Below are 15651 nucleotides of genomic sequence, written 5' to 3'. Positions count from 1 at the left end.
TCATTGACAACAATTCGGTTACACCTCTATGTGACTTCGACAATCTGATCTATTATGCCGAAGAATAAGGCGAAGACGATTGTGATCTGCTGGAATTAGCCGGATTGTTAAGACAAGAGGAGAAGGCGATTCAACCGCACGAGGAGCGATTCAAGATTGATATTCCAGGCACCGCCGAGGTCAGAAAGGAAGTGAAAGTTGGACCGCTTCAGAGGCGAGTCGAGAGCAGAATGGTAGCCCTGTTGAAAGAGCATGTGGATACCTTCGCCTGGTCGTGTCAGGATATGCCAGGGTCGGATACCGATGTCGTTGTGCACAAGCTACCGTGGAGAGAAGACTGTCCTCTAGTGAAACAGAACGCCGGTGCCACGTATCAGAGTGACTTTGTTTCATGATATGATTCATCGTGGAATCAAATGCTATGTTGATGACATGATAGCAAAGTCCCAAGCAGAAAAAGGGCATCTGGTGGATCCGGGGCAAGTCGTTTGACCGGGTTGAGACAACTCAGACTGAGGTTGAGTCTGAATCAATGCACTTGTGGAGTGTTGTCCGGTAAGTTGCCGAGGCTTATTGTGAACGAAAGAGGAATCGAGGTCGATCCTGCAAAAAAAAAAAAGAGAAAGAAAGAAAGAAAAGAAAAGAAGAAGAAAAAGCAATGCAAGAAATGCCTGAACCGAACCGAAAAAAAGAGAGCAAACGGTCAGGTGGATAATGGTTGCCAAGGGGCATTGAAAAAGAATAAGTTGCAGGAACCTCCGATTCTGATGTCTCCTGTGGAAGGAACAACTGTTAATCTGGTACTTGACGGCCCTCGAGGGGTCTATGAGGTGCGTATTGTGTCAGCATGACGAGTCTGGTCGAAAAGAGTATGCAATTTACCTTAGCAAAAAGTTTACTGACTGTGAAATAATACATTCACTGCTTGAGAAAACTTGCTGTACTTTGGCATAGGCTGCTCGCCGACTGAGACAGTATATGCTGGTTCATACCACTTTGTGGATTTCCAAGATGGATCCAATCAAGTATGTGCTTGAGAAGCTAGCATCGACAGGACGGGTTGCAATGTGGAAAGTAATTCTGAATGATTCGTGATATACAATAACCCAATGAGGATTATCAACCAAGGAAGTTTGAGTTCCCTGATGAGGACATCTCGAGGTGCTCAAATCGAAAGATTGTGAGGAACCGATCCCGGAGGAGGGGCCTGACCCTGAATCCGAACGGATTCTGATGTCTGATGGGGGAAAGGTTGATGTGGATGAGTTAGTGCCGTGTTGGTCACGTAAAAAAAAAAAAGATCCCGCATTCCTTTCGTTGCCCGGATAACATGTGAATGCACCAACGATGGTGGCTGAGTACGAAGCTTGTATCCTGGGTATTGATCTTCGGTGCGTACGTCTACTGGGGTAACGCCGCGCTCGCTCGTGTATGGGATAGGAGTGGTATTACTTACTGAAGTCTAGATCCCATTGTGGAGAATCCTGATGGATGAGAAATTGGAGAAGGCTGAGTGGATAAGGACTCGGTATGACGCGTTGATCCTGACTGAGGAAAAGGGCTGACAGTTACTTGTCATGGGGCAGTTGTACCCAGTGAATGAGGCGTGTTGTTAACCAAGAAGTGCGACCTCGTGCGTACCACGTGAGAGGGCTGGTATTGAAAAGGATCCTTCCTCCTCAACGATCGTAGGGGCAAGTGGATATACAGTTATGGATCCCATTCGTGGTCAAAAAGGTTTTCTCTGATAGAGCCTTGTTGTCGACAACCACGGATGATGAAGATTTTCCATCCCCTGTGAATGCGGATGCAGTTAGAAAATACTTCGTAAAATTGACCCGCTGGACAAAAAAGAATAAAAGAGTCAAGGCAAAAAAGGGCATCCCGGCGAACCAAAAAAGGAAAAAGAAAAGGTTCGGGCAAAAATTAGGGATAAAAGAAAAACTGTACACCCGGCAAGTCGAAAACCCCACAAGGGCGACTTGGGCAAAAAAGGGTATCCCGGTGGACTGAAAACCCGAAAGGGCGGTCCAGGCAAAAGAGGGAATGAAACGAACAACTACGTCTAGCATGATCGTTTGTGCTTTGGATATAACTGGGATAATCCCTGACAGAGATCGATCGGAAGCGTCTTGTTCAGAAGACAGAAAGTGCGGAAAGTCTTGAGGACATATGAGGTGTAACTGAGTTGAAACCCGATGAGATCACGGTTTCACATTGCCATTAGGGTAGATTTTTTCCTTTTATGCGCGATCACCTCTTTTCAGGGGTTGCTTCCTGGGTGTTGCTCGGTTTTGAGCCATCTTTTTCAGTCAATAAAATGCATGTTCAGTCAAATAATTTTGTTTTTGTTTTCATTACCGCTTTGATTGCGAAAACATCCGTTTATTTTTTATAAGAATATTTGCATTTTGAAACATGGAGATCCTTTCCGATGCATGCTTATAAGGTTGAAAGCGTGAAATCTTATTCGGAAGTTTGAGTGATCTAGGTGTTGAAATGTTGGCACGCCTGGGGCACGCTTTTATCTAACGATCTCTTTTGCAGGTGCTGTTAAATATCTTCATTCACTTGCAGGCTATGATATGAAGCCTTTTGACAAGAGATCCCCGCAGAGTTCAATCAGGGGCAAGGGATAGAAGAACGGTGAAAAGACGGCGAAAGAAGGACGACGATCCTAGAGAGTAATCAAGAAGACTCTTCAAAGTCTGAGGACTGGAAAGTTTGTATGAATCCCAGGAGTTCGATCTCCGTGGAGTACGGAGGAGTCGGGAATACAAGGTGATGAATCAGAAAAGTCCAGACGAGTCTGGGAGTTCTCAAAAGTGGAAAGTCGACACTGTGGTGGGATGGTGAACCCTAGTGTTCGACAAATCGACGGGTGGTCTGTGTCCAATAGGCCGTATCTCCCTAGTGAGAGTGTTATCTCCCTAGCAGAGTCGAGATCGGTGTCTTCTCGGCAAGTCAGAAGGTTACTGTCTTTCCAGCGGAGTTTGTGTTGATAGTTTTCCCCAGCAAGGTCCCCAAGCGGACCGGGTTCGGCAAAGATTATCCCCAGTAGAGATAAGCATTGTTTGCTCCCCTTAGCAGAGTAATCCCCAAGCAGTTCGGGTTCGATGGAGGCCATCCCCGACAAGGTTTGTCTTTTCCCAGCAGGGTGGAAATTGACGTGGTATTTAAATCCTCAGCATAGTTCCTGGAGCTCTCCGGTTTTGTCTCTGAAGGAGATGTGTTTTTATGCATTCATCATTTAGATAAGCATAGCATATTGCATCATTAGTGCGTAGCATTTCCATGATCATGGGGCATGGCGCTAAAAAACTCATGCATCAGCATTGCAAACATATCCATTAGCCCTAAGTCGTGGTGACCAAGAATGGGTTGTTGGAAAGAGTTTAGCCTCGCGCCATTGGATTGATTTCAGAATTGGGTTCCCCAGCAGGGTAGAAAGGTGTTTTCCCAACTAGTGACTCCTTAGTTGAGCAGGTATCTCCAGCAGTGTTACTCCCCAAAATTGGTAGCATCTTGCAAGCTTGGTTTGCTCCCCTAGCAGATGTGGGTGTGCCTGATCTCTCCATATAGAGTCGACCCCTTAAGCAGAAAGTGTTTGTCATTTCCTTCTGCGCTCCCCACTGAGTTATATCCTCGTGGATGACGGTTGTTTCCGTTCCCTCCCAACATACGTAACGGGATGGGTTTTCCCTATTGAGTTCTTTCCTCATTAGGATGAGTCTTGGTTCAGTCTGCCTTTTTGGATCGATCCTAAAATGGCTTCCTTGTGGCTGTCTCTTGTGCTTCCCTGTGGTATAAATGAATAGTTGCTCACTAACCGGCACTCATTCATCTTATCCTCAGCGGAATTTGTTGGCCTCTGCCTACAAACCAGCAGTTGTAAGTCCTACCTTTGCGGTCTTCTACCTACTATCCGGTAGATGTGAATCCTCTTTTCTCCCCGTGGTGGAGTCAACCTTCGTGCTCATCCTAGTGATGACGGTTACTATTCCGTGGTTTTCTACCTACTAACCGGTAGATGTAATCCCCTCTTTGGGTTATCACTATCCAGTTTCGGTATTGATATTCCTTTCCCCTTTTGGATGTTTGCTTTGATTAAGCTATCTTATCCCCAGCGGGTCTTCTCCCCTTCCTTTTGGATAATTGTCGTATGCTAGCAATTTTATCCTCAGTAGGTCTTCTTTCATTCACCGTTTTCCGGTAATGTTTGTTGTTTCCCCTTTTGATTGGTCATCTTTGCATACCTAGTCTGGTATCCCGATGCCTTTCTTTTCGGTCGATTTATCCATTTAACAACCTACAACCCGGTTATGGATAATCTTCCATACGAGTGTATTATCTACGTTTTGACGGCTATAGATAATATATCTCATGCGCTCTTTGGTCAATCTTTTGACTGTTTTCACCATCAGAGTAAGATTCGTATTCCTTTGTTCGGAATTGAATGTCCATCCTTTAACAAGATTGCTTTTCTAGTCCTCTTCAGGATGATTAGTGTTTTGGAACACAAACTAATTCACGCTTTGGTCGGTCACCTGTTTTGTGCCTACAACCCGGTATCCTTGGTGTTCCTTCCTGTCTGCTCCCTGTCGTGACCTTGATCCCCAGTGAGCTACCTCTCTGTTGGTTTCGATAAACGTTGAGTTTTTCCTATGCGTCCGTTGACGTATAGTTGTACCCTTCCCCAGTGTTTACCTCTCCGTTGGTTTCGATAAACGTTGAGTTTTTCCTATGCGTCCGTTGACGTATAGTTGTACCCTTCCCCACAGGTCATCCGTTGATGTCTGTTTACCTCTCCGTTGGTGTTGATAAACATCGAGTTTTTCCTAGTTATCCGTTGATATCTAGTTGTATCTCCTTTCCAGGTCATCCGTTGATGTCCGTTTTACCTCTCCGTTGGTTTCGATAAACGTCGAGTTTTTCCTAGTTGTCCGTTGACATCTAGATGTATTTATCTCCAGTCATTCATGAATGCCTGGTTACCTCTTCGTTGGTTTCGATAAACGTCGAGTTTTTCCTATTTCGTCCGTTGACGTATAGTGATACTTTTCCCCATAGGTCATCCGTTGATGTCTGTTTACCTCTCTGTTGGTGTCGATAAACGTCGAGTTTTTCCTAGTTGTCCGTTGACATCTAGATGTATTTCCTTCTCCCTTTCGTCCGTTGACGTCTGGTCGAGTTTTCTCCTTCTCCGTTGGTGTCGATAAACGTCGAGCTTCTCCCGTTCGTCCGTTGATGTCTGGTCTCCTTCTCCGTTGGTGTCGATAAACGTCGAGCTTCTCCCTTTCGTCCGTTGACGTCTGGTCGAGTCTTCCCAGTTCATCCGTCATCCGTTGATGTCTGGTATCCTTCTCCGTTGGTGTCGATAAACGTCGAGCTTCTCCCGTTCGTCCGTTGACGTCTGGTCGAGTCTTCCCATTCATTCATTAATGTCTGGTTACCTCTCCGTTGGTTTCGATAAACGTCGAGTTTTTCCTAGTTGTCCGTTGACATCTAGATGTATTTCTATCCAGTCATTCATTAATGCCTGGTTACCTCTCCGTTGGTTTCGATAAACGTCGAGTTTTTCCTAGTCGTCCGTTGGCGTCTAGTTGTGATTTCTCTATTCCCATTCATCGTCCATTGACGTTTAGATGTGGTTCCTTTTTCTGAAATACAAAACCAAAATCCCCAGTAATAAACATCAGATCCCATTGGAAGCATCCGTTGGTGTATTTTCCTTCTTGGATCCCTGCAGAGTGCAAATTTCCGGTTCTTTCGGTATTCAATCCCTGTTTACCCTGAAAGTATGACAGTCGTTGCTCTCATCCATTCGGGTTCCCAATTGATTGAATAGGGGCAGCTGTAGCACCTCAAATTTGCACCTCCCATTTTGTACATTCATTTTCATGCTTAGGTCATTAGCATTGCATTGTCCACTGCATAACATTGCATTGTCCATTGCCTAGTGCAAGTCATCGGTCAAGACTGGTCAGGAGATCTAGTTGTGCAAGCAAGCAAGTGCATTTCCTATTGAAGCAAAGCCCTAGGGTTGGTTCATTGATTTCATGTGACCTAGGGATCATTTTGAAGTGGTTTAGCTAAAGGTTGGATGTTCAGAGATCATCAGTCAAGATGCAATTCATCTGAAACCCTAGAAAGTCAACCAAAGTCAACTGTGCATTCAACCATGGATTTGAAGGTGGGAGATGGTTAGAGAGGCCTCATTCATGTCCATACAAGTCTCATTTGGCATTTCAAACATCAACAATGAAGAATTTGAGGTCAGATGAAAAGTTTCCAAAAATAGTTAGTGACCTGTAATTTGGAATTGCCAAAAATGGAAAGGTCTTCTCCTCAAGTTTACATCATCAAGCAAGCTTCAAATGGAATTTTGTCCAACATGAAAGTTTAAGATCTTGATCTCACCTTTCCAAAAAGTCCAAGAACATCCATTTCTCATTTTTGGTTGAAAAGATATGGATCAATCATTGTCAAGTCAATTTGAACTTCAAGCATGCATAACTTTTTAACCATAAGGCCATATGAGATGGTTCTTTTTGCAACATTCCTATTTTGACACGAGCTATCCAAAACATACATCAAAAACCATGCATTTCCATTACAAAATTTTGGCATTTTTCATTTGCAATTTGGAGGGAAAAATCTAATTTGAAAAATAGGCATTGGCTTTACACTTTTTCACTTGCATTTGCCTCCTAACAACATTTGAAGTGGATTTGGATCAAAAACCGTGTACTGTAGCATCCCTTTCATGCACATGAGGGTGAATTTCCAATTTGCATAACACTTGCATTTCACTTAATTCCAATTGCATTTGGTTAATTATGATTAAGAGCTTCATTAGTCCACCATATATATAGGATAATCATAACAGAAACACAATTAACATTGCATAATTCTCAGATCTAGATCTAGATTCACCAAGCTTCACATTTTTTCCTCTCAACTTTTCTCCAATTTTCTTCATAAACATTGCTTTGTTTTGGATCAAATCATCATCCATCAGCATAATTGAGTGTGTTGGAAGCAAGATTTCAAGGTTTTCGAGCAGCTTTTGGAACTGTTGCAACCTTGCATCATCAATGGCAATTGAAGATTCAAGCTAAATCGTGCAAGCTGAACCTCCAATTCTTCATCCATTCACTCATCCAAGAGCAAAGAAGCATCTGTTTGGACCTTGCTAGGCTTGAAAGTCACGATTCCACTTTTGCACTTCAATTAAGGTCAGGATTCGAGTCTCAAGATTCTTGAAATTAGGATATGCATGTTGGTGTAAGCCCTAGAGGCCAATACATTTTGGTACTTGTATCGAATAATAAAAGGCATTCTCTTTATTATGGTTGATTAATAAAGTCCCTGGAATAGATAGTCCGTTTAATGTATTAAGTGTGACTTAATCATGAGAACACATTAAACATAAGGACACTATTCCTAAAGTATCCGTAGTCGAGCTTTAGTGTGAAGTGGGATAACATTAAAGCATTAAGACTATTATGTTTGTAGACTGATGATCACATCTCATGGATCATGGATAAAGAGTTATCAAGTCTTAAACATAGGTATGAATATTAGGAGTAATATTTATACCGGATTGACCCGCTATGAGAATACTATATAGAAAGTTATGCAAGGTGTCATAAGTTATTCTCATGGTGATAATAGTGTATTCCACTCTTCGACCTGAAACCACTATGGACCCTAGATGTAGAGTCGAGTGCTTTATTGCTGATCCAACGTTGTCCGTAACTGGATAACCATAAAGACAGTTGATGGGTACTCCACAAAGCATGCTGAGGGACATGAGTGACCTAGATGGAATTTGCCCATCCTGCATAACAGGATAAATGTCTATGGGCCCAATATTGAACTGGACAAGGATGACACGGTCTATGCCTTGTGTTCAATATAGACAAAAGGGCAGAGGGGTAATTATACACATAATTATTATCACAGAAGGTTTTGTCAGATCACTTGACATTTTCGTGTCTTGGGTAGCAGTGATGTGTTGCTAGATACCGCTCACTGTTTATTATGTTAAATGCGTGATTTAATATAATTGTCAACGTCACGAAAACCTATAGGGTCACACACAAAGGACGGATTGATGAGAGATAGAGTAACTAAGGAATACCGTAAGGCACGGTGCCCTTAAGTGAGTTATAGAGCATCGTAAGGTACGATGTACTTGAGTAGAATACGAAATATGGTAAGGTACCATGAGCTTAAGTGATTTTGGGCATATTATAAGATATGGGCCAAAATACACTTAAGTGGGCTTTTAGCTTGAAGCCCACACAAGTGGTTCTATAAATAGAACCCTTGTGCAGAAGCAAAGTTTTTTGCGGTTGCATTATTTTCGTTTTCTCTCTTTCTCTTTCTCTCACTCAAAGCCTTCATTCGTACCAGCTAGCACTGAGATTGAAGGAACCCGTTCGTGTGGACTGAGTAGAGACGTTGTTATCGTTCAACGTTCGTGATCGCTCCGTGGATCTGCATCAAAGGTTTTGATTGTCACAAGAGATCTGCACCAAAGGTTTCAGTCGTCACAAGAGGTAAATATTCTATCACTGATCATGACCATTCGTAAGGATCTCTAAAGGAGAAAATTTTAATTTCCGCTGCGTTTTGGACCACAATTCTCCTTCAGTGGTATCAGAGCCACTTACGAAACCATGACTCGGATAGGTGTTTAATTTCTGTATTAATATGATTAAAAGACAGAATGAATCAATTAATTAAACGGGTAATTAAATTTGGCATCATGAGTGTATAAGTTGGATGATTGATGTTGACTATGCTTCGGTACCGACATTAGTATGGTGAAGCAGCGATACATCGATCGTCCATAGGTTACGCAATTGAGACCGGTCAACTTATATATGATATAAGTAATCCTAATGCAAAGTACGGTATATGTGATATACTGTTTCTGTTTCGTTCATTCAAACACTAAGTGGTTGTTTTCCTTTGAGCGATTAATGGTCATTTGCTTCGGAATCCGACATTAGTATGGTGAAGCAATGACCTGTTGATCAATCATACTGAATCAACAATCGAGGTGTGTTTGACGGTCTGAAATTGGCGCATTAGGGTTGGTGACGGCGCAAGGGTTGTGCCGTCAAAGAGTTGTGAATTTAGGGTTTTTGAACACGTCTGTTGACTGTTTCAAAGTTTGTTATTTTGGCTGCGTGAAGCTCGTGTGACGAGCGTGTTGACTGTTTCAAAGTTTGTTATTTTGGCTGCGTGAAGCTCGTGTGACGAGCGTAACAGGCGTAACAAACTGGATGTGTGACGGTCGTAACACGCCCATGACGGTCGTCACACTCACATTGCCTGTGACGGTCGTCACACTCCTGTGACGGTCGTCACACTCCCAGAGTCAAAATTTTGGGGTTCCTGTTTTGTGACTACGCAAGGGTTGTGTTCATGCAAAACAATGTCCATTTCAAATGAATTGTTCATTAAAATTTTGGACAGGGGCGCTGCCCCTCCAACCCCGCAAGGGCGCTGCCCCTTGACCCCCGGCTAACTCTGCGTAGTGTGATCGGTCGCCGAAATTTAATTTGGTTTTAATTAATTAAAGGAATTAAAATTTAATAATAACAATGTGTTTATTATTATTGCCTTGTGGTGATCAGTTATGGCCTTAGTTGTCCTTTATCTTGTTTTGGGTTTTAAATACGACCTGCGTGTCGTGTCTCTCCTTTTAATCTCTTAATGTAACTTCTTTTCTCATCTCAATCCCTCGTATGTAAAACGAGTTTCTTCTGTAATGTAATGAAGAAAGAGAAGAAGACAATGTTATGAAGAAAGAGAAGATTTCAATATCAAAAGAGGACAATCTTGAAGATCTTGCTTGGAGAAGCTTAGAGAAGAATTCAATATTAAAGGAGGACAACCTTGAAGATCTTGCTTGGAGAAGCTTAGATCGTTGTAGGTTAGCTTAGGTTCTCTCATTGGCTTGGGAGAACAATTGCGCTAGGGGCCATAACTGTTTCATTTTGTTTGTATGTATGTTGATGCATGTGAATGTATGTTGATGCATGTGAGAGACGATTTATATGATAAACAAGCCGGTGAGATCATAACAATTGCAATTCCCTCAAACTAAAATATTGAGTTTATGCTTTCCAAGTTTTAACACTCATCAAGACTAGTAATGGATAATGTAGGTTTCGCCTACGCGAGGTGCATGATCTATATATTAGTAAGGTGCGATGGGATAATTGTAATATCCAACTGTTAAAACAATGGGTCAAACTTAACTAAACAAATTATAATAAGATTATATATATGTTTAGAAGCAAGAGTTGGGAATGATCCATATGATGGATTGGAATAAGGAGTTATTCACCCAACTGAAATTTTTCGAGAGTTGTATGAGATACAATTGGAAGGAGTTCCTACCTAAATAACCTAGTTTTGTGTAATCCGCCTACGCGGACTTAGAACGAAGTGAAATATGGATCTCGACCCACTAGAAAATCTTCCAACGGGATTTTCCGAATCAAATGATGAGGGTCATTTGTTTTGAGTAAAATAGTGGGAGCATATTTGATTAAAGGCCTAATTAAATATGTCAATGATACTTATATTTTCTTAATCCTTATGTAGATAACCATGACAGCAAACACCTCTAACAACATCTTGCGATCAATCCTTGACAAGGAAAAATTGTCTGGGACAAATTTTCTGGATTGGCACCGAAACCTGAGGATTGTCCTCAAACATGATAAAAAGTTGTATGTCTTGGAGACACCAGTTCCTGAAGAGGAACCTCCTAGTTCTGCACCTAAGGCAGAAAGAGATGCTTATAAGAAGCATGTCGATGATGCCAATGAAACTGCTTGTCTCATGCTAGCTACCATGAACTCAGAATTGCAAAAGCAACATGAGAACATGTCAGCGTTTGATATGATCGAACACCTGAAGTTGCTCTATCAAGAGCAAGCAAGGCATGAGAGGTTTGAAGTTTCAAAAGCCCCTTTTCAAAGCAAGTTAGCTGAGGGAGCCCCTGTAGGTCCCCATGTACTCAAGATGATTGGGTATGTGGAAAACCTTGAGAGATTGGGTTTTCCCCTCGAAAAGGAACTTGCGACTGATTTGATCTTGCAATCGTTGCCAGATAGTTTCAGTCAATTTGTCCTAAATTTCAATATGATTGATATGGACAAATCTCTTCCTGAACTGCTCTCCATGTTAAGAACTGCCGAGCAGAATCTGAAGTCAAAAGGGAAGTCCATTCTGATGATCGGAAATGGAAAGAGACAGAACAAAAGGCCCACCAAGCAGGGTGATAAAGGGAAAGGCAAGGAAGTTGCCAAACCCAGACCCACCGTTGCTGCTTTGAAGCCTAGTGGAGGCATAGCAAAGGCAGGCACCTGCTTCCATTGCGGTAAGACCGGACACTGGAAGAGAAACTGCCCAAAGTACCTGGAAGATACGAAAAATGGAGTAGAGACTTCAACTTCAGGTATTTTTGTTATTAAATAAATTTATCTACTTCTGCATCATGGGTATTAGATACTGAATGCGGTTCTCACACTTGTACAAATGTGCAGGGGCTGAAAGGGAGTAGAGATTTGGCAAAAGGTGAAGTTGACCTACGAGTTGGCAATGGAGCAAAGGTTGCTACTTTAGCCGTAGGATCTTATTAACTTTACCTAGTGGTTTTATAATTCAGTTGGAGAACTGTTATTATGTATCTGCAATTAGCAGGAATATTATTTCCATTTCTTGTTTGGACAAGTTTGGTTTTTCATTTATAATAAAGAACAATTGTTGCTCAATTTATTTGAATGATATATTCTATGCTACTGCACAAGTGAGCAATGGACTATATGTCCTTGATCTCATAATGCCAAATTATAACATTAATACTAAAAGGGTGAAACCTAACGAGTTAAAACCAACTAGGTAAGAATATTAAAACTCTTCGATCAGATCGAAGTGGTGAGTATTTAAGCCTAGAGTTTGATGACCATCTGAAAGAGTGTGGGATCCTATCCCAACTTACTCCTCCTGGAACACCCCAATGGAATGGTGTATCTGAGAGAAGAAATCGAACCCTGTTAGACATGGTACGATCCATGATGAGTCACGCCGATCTTCCAAACTCCTTTTGGGGACATACACTATTGACAACAGCTTACACACTTAACCATGTTCCATCCAAAAGGTTGAGAAGACACCATATGAGATATGGAGTGGTAAGAAACCACATATGTCTTACATAAAGATTTGGGGTTGCAAGGTTTATGTGAAACGACAAATTTCAACTAAGCTTGAGCCCAAATCTGACAAATGCTTATTTGTGGGGTATCCTAAAGAAACAAGAGGGTATTACTTCTACAATCCTTCTGAGGGCAAAGTGTTTGTCACTCGAACTGGAGTTTTCCTAGAAAAGGATTTTATTTCCAAAGGAACCAGTGGGAGGAAAGTAGAGCTTGAAGAAATTCAAGAATTACAAAGCATCGACACACCTATGGAGGAATTAGAGCAGGAAACACAAGTAGTTGTGTAAGAGCAACTTGCTCAAGTAGAACAAGACCAGCGTAGGTCAGGCAGGATACGTCACCTACCTGAGATATATGGATATCTGATCAAGGTGATGTATTACTCATGGATCAAGATGAGCTTGTGACCTACTCATGGAATCTTCGTTTTGATGAAACAGTAAAACAATATGGATTCATCAAGAACGAAGATGAGCCTTGTGTCTACAAGAAGGTTAGTGGGAGCATGATCGTATTCCTGGTATTATATGTAGATGACATATTACTTATTGGAAACGATATCCCTACCCTACAACAAACAAAGTCTTGGGTGGGGAAATGCTTATCTATGAAGGACCTAGGTGAAGCAGCCTATATATTAGGAATCAGAATCTATAGAGATAGATCATAAAATGCTTGGCCTAAGTCAGAGTACATAGACAAGGTGCTGAGACGCTTTAATATGAATGATTCCAATGGTTATGTGTTTTGCTGAAATGGTGGCGCTGTGAGCTTGAAAAGTTCAAAGCAAGATACAGTTGTTGATTCTACAACCGAGGCCGAGTATATTGCTACCTCAAATGCAGAAAAGGGAGTTGTTTGGATCAAAAAGTTCATTAGTGAACTTGGCATAGTCCCTAGCATTGTGGATCCCATTGGTCTCTATTATGATAACAATGGTGCTATCGCACAAGCCAAGGAGCCTAGATCTCACCAACGATCCAAACACATACTTAGGCGTTATCATCTCATTCGAGAGATAATAGATAGAGGAGATGTGAAAATATGTAAAGTACCTACACTTGACAATATAGTTGACCCACTGACAAAGCCTCTTGCGCAGCAGAAGCATGATGGCTATACTAGATCAATGGGCATACGGGGTATGCCTGATTGGCTCTAGTGCTAGTGGGAGATTGTTGGTGTAAGCCCTAGAGGCCAATACATTTTGGTACTTGTATCGAATAATAAAAGGCATTCTCTTTATTATGGTTGATTAATAAAGTCCCTGGAATAGATAGTCCGTTTAATGTATTAAGTGTGACTTAATCATGAGAACACATTAAACATAAGGACACTATTCCTAAAGTATCCGTAGTCGAGCTTTAGTGTGAAGTGGGATAACATTAAAGCATTAAGACTATTATGTTTGTAGACTGATGATCACATCTCATGGATCATGGATAAAGAGTTATCAAGTCTTAAACATAGGTATGAATATTAGGAGTAATATTTATACCGGATTGACCCGCTATGAGAATACTATATAGAAAGTTATGCAAGGTGTCATAAGTTATTCTCATGGTGATAATAGTGTATTCCACTCTTCGACCTGAAACCACTATGGACCCTAGATGTAGAGTCGAGTGCTTTATTGCTGATCCAACGTTGTCCGTAACTGGATAACCATAAAGACAGTTGATGGGTACTCCACAAAGCATGCTGAGGGACATGAGTGACCTAGATGGAATTTGCCCATCCTGCATAACAGGATAAATGTCTATGGGCCCAATATTGAACTGGACAAGGATGACACGGTCTATGCCTTGTGTTCAATATAGACAAAAGGGCAAAGGGGTAATTATACACATAATTATTATCACAGAAGGTTTTGTCAGATCACTTGACATTTTCGTGTCTTGGGTAGCAGTGATGTGTTGCTAGATACCGCTCACTGTTTATTATGTTAAATGCGTGATTTAATATAATTGCCAACGTCACGAAAACCTACAGGGTCACACACAAAGGACGGATTGATGAGAGATAGAGTAACTAAGGAATACCGTAAGGCACGGTGCCCTTAAGTGAGTTATAGAGCATCGTAAGGTACGATGTACTTGAGTAGAATACGAAATATGGTAAGGTACCATGAGCTTAAGTGATTTTGGGCATATTATAAGATATGGGCCAAAATACACTTAAGTGGGCTTTTAGCTTGAAGCCCACACAAGTGGTTCTATAAATAGAACCCTTGTGCAGAAGCAAACTTTTTTGCGGTTGCATTATTTTCGTTTTCTCTCTTTCTCTTTCTCTCACTCAAAGCCTTCATTCGTACCAGCTAGCACTGAGATTGAAGGAACCCGTTCGTGTGGACTGAGTAGAGACGTTGTTATCGTTCAACGTTCGTGATCGCTCCGTGGATCTGCATCAAAGGTTTTGATTGTCACAAGAGATCTGCACCAAAGGTTTCAGTCGTCACAAGAGGTAAATATTCTATCACTGATCATGACCATTCGTAAGGATCTCTAAAGGAGAAAATTTTAATTTCCGCTGCGTTTTGGACCGCAATTCTCCTTCAATGCATGTGGTAGATCTTTGAACATAGGTCACACTGAGCTTTAGATCTTGGAATTTCGTTGAGTAATGAATGAGTTATGTCAAATCTAAGTTTGAAGCATGAACTTTCTTTTGATCGAATCTTGTGATATAATGAGAATTAGGTTAATCCAAGCATAGCATGTTGTTGTACACTGAAAGATGAAACCATTGATATAACTTTTGTGAATTTCTGTGCCAAAATGTTCTTGACCTGGAAATTGATGATGAACATGCATGAGTTTCTTAGGTTTTCAATTCCAGAAGGTTGTTTGATCTTCATTAGCGTATTTCTGCATGTATTTTGGTGTTAGCGCTCATGTATTGGCTGCATGGAGCCAGCGTGGCTATTTGGTTGGCCAGGATTCAATTGCATTTCCACGTAGACTTAAGTGAAACGCAGAGTTTCACTTAAGCGCGCCACATTCAAAAAGATGCATGGTTCGATTCCCCGCTCTGAACATTTTCAAATGAGCCTTTTGCATTTTTTCATGTTATGCTATCCATTCACACATGCCTTGTTCACATGTTTTTATTTTTTTCTCCATTTCAAAAATTCATAAGTCAATGAATAATAATCTAAATGAGATGAGATTTTTTGAATGATGTTCCTTATGATCTCTAAAATTTAATGACTATTTTTTCATGATTTGTGCCTGGATGAATTTTAAACTCGCCTAGGGTTTGTTCATGTGTGTATTTTCTTGACCTTCCATGCCATATCCTTCATGAAATGATGGATTTTAATCCAATGATTGTGAAACTTTGCATGCTTGAACTAGACATCCTAATTGACCTTTTGGTGTTGACTTTGGATTTTTCTCAT

Source organism: Lathyrus oleraceus, chromosome 7 (assembly GCF_024323335.1).
Source record: "Lathyrus oleraceus cultivar Zhongwan6 chromosome 7, CAAS_Psat_ZW6_1.0, whole genome shotgun sequence".
NCBI lineage: Eukaryota > Viridiplantae > Streptophyta > Magnoliopsida > Fabales > Fabaceae > Lathyrus > Lathyrus oleraceus.
This window is presented reverse-complemented; position numbering follows the sequence as displayed.